At 33.3% G+C, this 6,555-nt stretch overlaps 1 long non-coding RNA gene across 1 annotated transcript; it reads right to left on the bottom strand.

The window, feature by feature from the left end:
* Positions 1 to 2,062: 2,062 nt before the first annotated feature.
* Positions 2,063 to 5,695, bottom strand: LOC122076712. The gene is made up of 3 exons (XR_006139565.1): positions 5,220 to 5,695; positions 4,500 to 4,560; positions 2,063 to 2,420 (listed from the first exon to the last, which is right to left on the bottom strand). It is a non-coding gene; the product is annotated as an uncharacterized LOC122076712 (long non-coding RNA).
* Between the last annotated feature and the right edge of the window lie 860 nt (positions 5,696 to 6,555).

Genomic DNA, 6,555 nt, shown 5'->3' with positions numbered 1-6,555 from the left:
TCATCTCCAAATCAAAAGTTTTGAAGGATTTATTGATAGTAAACGAATGCCATATCTGCGCTCCAGTTTCTTCTACACAGAGTTTGCGCTCACTTAAAACAAAACAATCAGCACAGGTACATAGTAGTACTAGTATGTACTATGCTCTGCTTTTTATTATTTTCTTAATTAAGTAATATCTAACAAATTAAATGTTATAAGTTACATTTGGTCGCTATCTACTGAAGAAAATTTATTACTCTTATTATCATGCAGGGAAACATTGAAGCATTAACCTATAAGCAAACTGTTGAGTGCCTTAAATTGTCCTCATGAGAGCAAAGTTTTCAGTGTAGACGTTTCATGTTCTTGTGACCATGATGATCGGTGAGCCATATTCTTCATTCCTTATGAAGCTAGCTAGTTAGGTGGGCTATGGAATAGTGGATGTTCCAAGAATGCGTCTCAGATTTTCTCCCCACTCCATATTATCATACTCTTTAAATGTTATAATAGTGGTTTGTGTTCCAAGAATTTATCCTACTGCTGGACTGCTGGAGTGGTGCTATTATTGGAAAATGTCTTGTAAAGCCAGCTTGGAATCTTATAAGAGAATTATTTTCTTTTATGGTGCTCTTTCAATTATTAAATTTGAGCAGAAAGAAATTTTGGTAGATTTTAAGGCTCTAACAAGTCAAACCTCTTCCTTGAATATTATTCCATTTTAGAAGATACTAAAGATGTGGCTTTTTTTAATGAATCCAGCGGCAAGCTGGGCTGGATTTTTGCAAACCCAGACAAGCAGGCACAAGCTCTTTCGCCCTCAAGCCTAGGCCGGCCAAACTTGAACTTAGGATAGAAAATTCGCAACCCAAGACTGTCTGGTCTCAACATAGCTCAGCCCGGCCCAAAACCTGAAAATAAACCACAAAGTGGCGTATGTTTTATTATCATTTCTCAAAGCTAGCCAAACTCGAAAAAATCAAGCGGTCCTTGAGTAGGTAAAGGCTTCTAGGGCCCATGTTGCATCTCTAAAATAGATATATATATATATATATATATATACACACTAGTAACAATTAAAAAATTTTTTTAGTGTTTGTTTGAGTGGACAAAAACTGCATGTTCATCATATTTTAACTTATTTCCTATAGTTGGCAATCTGAATTATTTTTTTAAGTGTCCAGCAACTCTTGTAAATCTAAATGTTATAAAATTTACTCGTAATTCTCTTAAATGATTTCTTTTTGAAGTGGGTTAAAAACCCGCTATTTTATAGCATATCTCAGAGATGATTTTTTTTTTTTCAATGTAGAATGAGAGAGATGAAATTGGATTAGGAAAAAGTATTAATCAAAATATAGTTATAAAGTAGCAACCACCTTAATATTTGTTTTAATTTTTTGATATATTAGATTATTCCTAATAATAGGAATGGAAGAAGAGGAGAGCAAAAGGTAAAGAGGCGCTAAATATGGAGAGAGAAGTTCTAATTGTGGGATAGAATTTGGAATTAGTATGAAATTAATTAAGAAACTGTTTAGTGAGTTTCTCCTTAAAATTATTATTATTAATATTATTTAAGCCTATTTTTAATGCTCGCTTGATATTGTTTCTTTTTTTTTTTTTCTCAAAAAAAAAATTTGTTTCCTATGTTCATGGTTTGATTCCATAATAAGGGCAGCCATATAGGTAAAAAGATATTGTTTTTGGTACTTATATTTACTATACCATACAATAAGGGCAGCCATGTAGGTAAAAAGATAATGTTTTTGGTACTTATTTGCTATACTATACACTAAAGGCAGCAATGTTGGTGATAAGGATTTGGTAAGAGAGAGGAATAGTATAATAATTTATTTAATATAACCATCCGGTGCATTTTTGTTCTCTCTTTCATCTCTAACCTTCAATTTAATAAAGTTGGCCATCCTACCGTCATTAATGTTTGATCTCCTAATCAAAGCACTAATAATGGCCATAATTAAGCATTTCAACTTACATTTATCCTTTCAAGCTAATAAACTGCATGTTCTAAGTGCTTACTATACAATTTAGCAACAAAGAGTAGATAATAATAAAATTGTCCTAGAATAGAAATTTTTCATTTCCCTTGTCAAAAGGTAGTCTATTGAAGACAGATGTAACTATTAGATGAGTCCATGTTACATTGTTTGGAGTGGATATCTATCCTCAAATTGAGCAATGTCAGTACAAACTGGAAGAAATGTTAAGGAAGAAGAAACAAAGAATGAAATGGAAATGCATGCATGAATCCTCTGCTCGGCTGAATAACCAACAACTTAATGATAAAAGTTGACAAATATCCCTAAAGACATAATACTTGGTTCATAATTTGAATAATCATATTATATCAGAGGCTCATGCAACTTCGAGAGGTCTCCATTGGTAACTCTATCCCTTAATTCTCTAAGATATGACTGTTCAAAACCATAACGCAAATTACAAGTAAAAATTATAACATATTGTATTAAAAAACCAAAAAGAATAGATAATCTAAATCACAACAAAAAAGAACTATAGCGAGTATGTATAGGAATTCCAAAGGCAGTCAAGATATCAATGAATAAGTCATGTAATGGCCTTATAACAATCAACATACTAATTACCCTCAAAATCAATCTAACTAAATCCAAAAATATTAACAATGAAATCGGAGCAATAAGAGCAACAGGTCTCATGGTATAGAGCAACCATTCTTGATTTAAACCAAAACATCCCTAGCTTACATGTAGTGATTATAGTTAGTCGCTAAAGACCCATCTTACAGTGTCACCTAACGACTAAGATTATCAAAATCAAAAGAAACTTGAGAAAGAGAGAGAGAGAGAGAGAGAGATGTAGAAAATTTAGGAAGAAATATTTTTTAAACATTTAATTGTTTTTTAAACCTTTTATTTATCATTTACATGGGTCACTTGATTCAAACTCAATGTTATTTTGAGTAACTTTTGTCACTTTAATTAATTTTCTAGTTTGTCCTACATGTTTGAGTTAATTTCTAATTTGTCCCACAAGTGTGAGTTAATTTGGTCTAATTCATTAGTTAGTATCTTGGAAAAATTGCAAAAGTCATAACCATAATCCTCCTAAAAAATTCATTTAAAAAGTTGATATGTTTTTTTTTTTTTTCAGTCTAAAAATACATATTAAAATGAAAATATAGATAAAGGACTTGGTGGATTCGAACCACCATCCTCTTGAGCTATGAAACTACTTCTCACACCACAAGTACTCTACCAATTGAGCTAAAGACCCATATTTAAATTATAATGTGTGTGTGTATATATATATATATATATTTAGATGCATATGGAACTAAAATAAGCAAGTGCACACATGCATATGAGAGAGAGAGAGAGAGAGAGAGAGAGAGGTTTCATGAAGGAGGAAGTGAAAGAATTGGGGACGGGAGGTATGATGATAATGGGTGGGAGGATTTACACATTGTAGAATGGGATAATAGAAGTGTCCAACACCGTGATGAGTAGATTAGGAGTGGAGTTGTATCTGAGGTCATGGAATTGGATTGGAGCTACCTTTATGAAAAGAGATGAAAAGGCTTTCCAAGTATTAAGAGAAATTTCATAAAAAAGTGGGAGGGCTGAATCTATGGCTATACTGGATTCATTGGTGCAGTTGAGGAAGTGAATTGAATTTGGGATTTCCCTCCATCTCAGGAACGAGACTTCTAATGTGGAGTGTGTAGGGATTTGTATTCAACCTTAAAGAACTCGTTTTTGTTCTTTGGTAAGGGATAAGAAGGTTGAAGTAGTGTTTTACGAGAGACAAAGATTCATAAATTGGATTGGGTTTCTCTGTTATATTTCTAGAGTGATCACTTGAAGCTACAAATTTTGTTCTTAATGGCGAAGAAAGCTTCTTACATGCCAGAACAATTGAATTTTCTTTGAAAAAAATCCAGCAATCCAGATTTTGGCCAGCATTGTACAGTATTAATGTAGTACTGGTGAATATCATTGCAGTAGTCATATGTACCTTCTATTAGAAAGCAATCTCCTTTGGATTTATGGAGTTGGAATTTACATACCTGAATTTTAGCTACTTCCTCAATGATATCAGCATCTTTGAAACAAAGCCTTCTTAAATGCTTAGAGAAGGCAAGAATATTGATAATTTGAGAAGGAAATGTGAAACCAACGTCAAAATATACATACCAAATATAATATCAAAATCCTGAGGTCTCCTTCTAGCAAGCGGCCAGGGTTTCTTGTTGTATTTTATTAAAGAGAGGAATTTATAAATTAAAAAGTTACATTCAGGAGGGAGAGAGAGAGAGAGAGAGGTCAAAGTGGCTAACTGGTGCAGCAGAAAGTAAAAAATTAGATAGGTCTATATAGTATTGATTGGTCTAACTCAAATGTTCATGTTGCTTATCATGGTAGATCTTGCATTTTAGCTTGGTAATGAGGAGACTAATCCTAATTTTCATATCCACATAATAGAACATGACATTGAAAAGGAAAAGTTGCCCTCACCTTAAGGAAAAAAACAAATTTTGCCATCCTCAAATCCATGTAAAGATTAGCCCTTGGACCTCTACATAGGAAAATGGAGAAACAAAATAGGCAATGTTGATCAAATTTTCTCATCTCAATTGCATGACTTGATTTTGAATTTTCAAAGTATACTAACACAATATTAAAAAGCACTTTTTCATGTACATTTTCCAGAAATGGCGGTTGAGTATTTCCTACCCAAGGAAGATGTAATTCTATAGTATGTGGCCCTAATAGACATTCATATAATGGTCTCAAGAGGAATGGTCGGTGAGCATAATGATAAAAACATCTTCACATTGGTGTAGCCCTAACACCTTAGCCCTAGAGTTGTTTTTCTTTTCTTTTAGGTAAGGAGGGGTAGTAGATAACAACCAGGAGGTTAGAACTAGAGACCTCTTTGTGAGCATGGGCTTTTTGCGCACCATAGCTCACCAACTGTGCTAGGAAGTTGTATCACTTAGCCTTAGAGTTTGCTACAGGGCATATAAAGGTTGGACTCAAATTGGATCGACAAGTTAAAGTCCATATCAAAATTACTAATAACAGAGCCATTCACAAATGGGATACAACTCGAGGACATGTCCAATAAAAACAGAATTAAAAATCAATCAGGAGTAGGTATCATAGTAAACAAGTCACATTCAGGAGGTTCACTAATGAAATCAGAAAATTATAAAATTGGACGTGTGAACTCACCTGGTAAGTAGCTGGAACACCAATTGAGGCCAAACTTGATCAGAGCAAGCTTCAGTATCCTATGGGAATCATACTTGACTTCTGATGTTAGTCTACAATTCTATTACTGTTGCCACAAGATTCACAAAAAGCTTCCCAAATGAAAATTTTGGGGCTAGAAGTTGATGATTCTAGGATAAGTTGGCCCTTTGCACAAGAAGCTGGCATCATGGCTTGAAATCTGTGTAGCCACAACACGTGAAACATCACAATGCACAAGAAAAATAAAATCAATTAATTATCAGATGGAGAAGGATCAAGTAAACTAACAACCAAAATATAGAGGAATAATACTTTGTCATGTAAAGATCAACGAATGAAATTTCAGGTTCCACCCATGGCTGGATTGATTCTAATTGTAGCTAAAGTATTCTATTACTTTCCATATTTTTTTATATCCAACTCCAAGAGATGCTAAGGTGTTAGTGTATAGGAGCATCAAGCAACTTAACAACATCTAATCATTCATTTGAGGAAAACGTATCAAGCCCATATGTAGTAACAAGGAAATAGAACAACAAAAACTAGATTTCGAGACTTAAGCGAAATTTACTACTGATGAATTCTGAGAACTGTTAGAGGGAAGTCATTAATAACTTTATTTTTAAACCTTTTCAACAAGTAGATAAATATATTATAGAAGAAACTTTTGAGGAACAAAGGTAAAGTTAAATTAAGAGAACCCAAGAAACCCATTCAGACTCCATACGAGAGCTTAGAAAAAAAAAATAAACTTAACATATGCAATAGAAGAATAATGTGAGAAATAAACAGAACATTCAAATTTAAATTACTAGGTGAAAAATAACACATCAGATCATTGAGTTCATCATTTTAGATGGCATTAACCAGATTCACCCCACAAACTGGAGGAATTAGAATTAACCAAAAAAAAAATAAAAAATTAATAATACGATGAGAAGTGCCATCTTAAAATTAAAAAGAAAGGTGAAAATCTTACCAAATCAACGGTGAAGATCAAATGCTGGATGCAGACATCGTCAGTGTAATCCAAATGAAAACCCTCTAATCATCAATTGATAAATAGATTTCGAGATAAATTAGTTGCATATTTTGCGAAAGTGCACCGGAGTGACTATGAAAAACAATATAGGCTCCAAGGAACTTTCTTAGCTTACAGTTCCATTAACATGAACCAAGAGTGAGGCTAGGTGGTTGTTTGAAGATGCACAACCAAAGCTGCAACTGCGAACACTAATATTAGAATAAGTTTCTACCTCTTCAGTCCGAATCAGGGATTTTTTATTTTGGATTCTACTGCTGATCACAGTCTATC

This window comes from Macadamia integrifolia, chromosome 4 (genome assembly GCF_013358625.1).
Source record: "Macadamia integrifolia cultivar HAES 741 chromosome 4, SCU_Mint_v3, whole genome shotgun sequence".
Lineage (NCBI taxonomy): Eukaryota > Viridiplantae > Streptophyta > Magnoliopsida > Proteales > Proteaceae > Macadamia > Macadamia integrifolia.
The sequence above is the reverse complement of the archived record's forward strand: the minus strand, read 5'-3'. Positions and strand labels throughout refer to the sequence as shown.